Raw genomic sequence first — 1245 nt, 5'->3', positions numbered from 1 at the left:
CTTCGCGTAGAATTTATTACCCTATGAGAATATGATTTTTCAAGCAAAAACTTCCAGAAAGGTCTTCAATGATACTAAAACCCCAAATAAAACAGTCTCAGTACTCTCTCGCAGTTTAATATTAATTACTCTCTCGCAGTTTATCGGATAGTCAAAATCGTGTGACCACTTCGTTCGAAATGTTTCATCACCTTTTCACTGATTAATTAGAAAATTACAATTAATTACCAATTGAGCAAGAAAAGTAGAACCAGCATCATGAGCGCTGTATTTTCCTTAATGGGAAAATATGGAAAGTTGTAATTAGTTTTCAAACTTTAATTTGTTCTAGAAATTCGGAATTTAGAACTACCTACAAAGCCTATGTATATATATAGTTGATAATCAGAAAAAATTAATTTTAATCCTTGTAAGCTGATGCTCTTAAAAATGACTTATCTCATTTCATGCGAAATGGTGAACAAATCGCAGATGCAAACAAGTTGTTCAGTTTGAGTTGCTTTCGGCATCTCTAGCTAATTTGGGTGGTAGGTATTAAACTATTCAGTCTGTCAACGGAAATATGTTATCAATTTTCAATAGTCAATGTCATACGTCTTAACTCTACTGCCTAATAAGCTACCGTCGGCCGTGTCTTGGCCTCTCACAACACCACAGTCATTATAACTTTGCACAATTGTATTCAATTAATAATTATTATATCTCTGCACAATTGTTTTAAAATTAAATCAATAATTAGCTTCAAAAGCGTAAGCATAGTCAGGCGCATGTCATCGTACCAGGCACTGCCTACATGGCGGCCCTGCTGGTGTCCGGTGACGGTCAGCCCTGCGTCAGGTTACCGTCTGTGCGCGGATCGTGTAGCCTTCTGCCCGTGGCACACACGAGGGCTTACTCGTGATTTGGATATTTTCTGTGCGGGACTCCATGATCTCCTGCTGATTCAAAAGACCTTAAATTATGTATTTTATTGATTACATGATGAACATGGTCACTCAGCATGGTCACGTACCGAATTCTGCATGGATCGCGTTCATGCAAAGGATAATAAGTAATAATTGTGAAGGTCAACTTCCTGACGCTGACTATTTCGGAAAAAATTTTGTCCATATTATTTTCAGTTATCGGGAAAGCAGTAATCAACTATGGGCTACAATTTATGGCCAATAGTGTTCGGGTGTCATGGAAATTATACACGATTGATCGGGCAAATGATCTGCTCCCTCACTACACTCGTTCATTTCC

The sequence above is a fragment of the Hyalella azteca genome, unplaced genomic scaffold, assembly GCF_000764305.2.
Source record: "Hyalella azteca isolate HAZT.00-mixed unplaced genomic scaffold, Hazt_2.0.2 contig8774, whole genome shotgun sequence".
In the NCBI taxonomy this organism is placed as follows: Eukaryota; Metazoa; Arthropoda; class Malacostraca; order Amphipoda; family Hyalellidae; genus Hyalella; species Hyalella azteca.
This window is presented reverse-complemented; position numbering follows the sequence as displayed.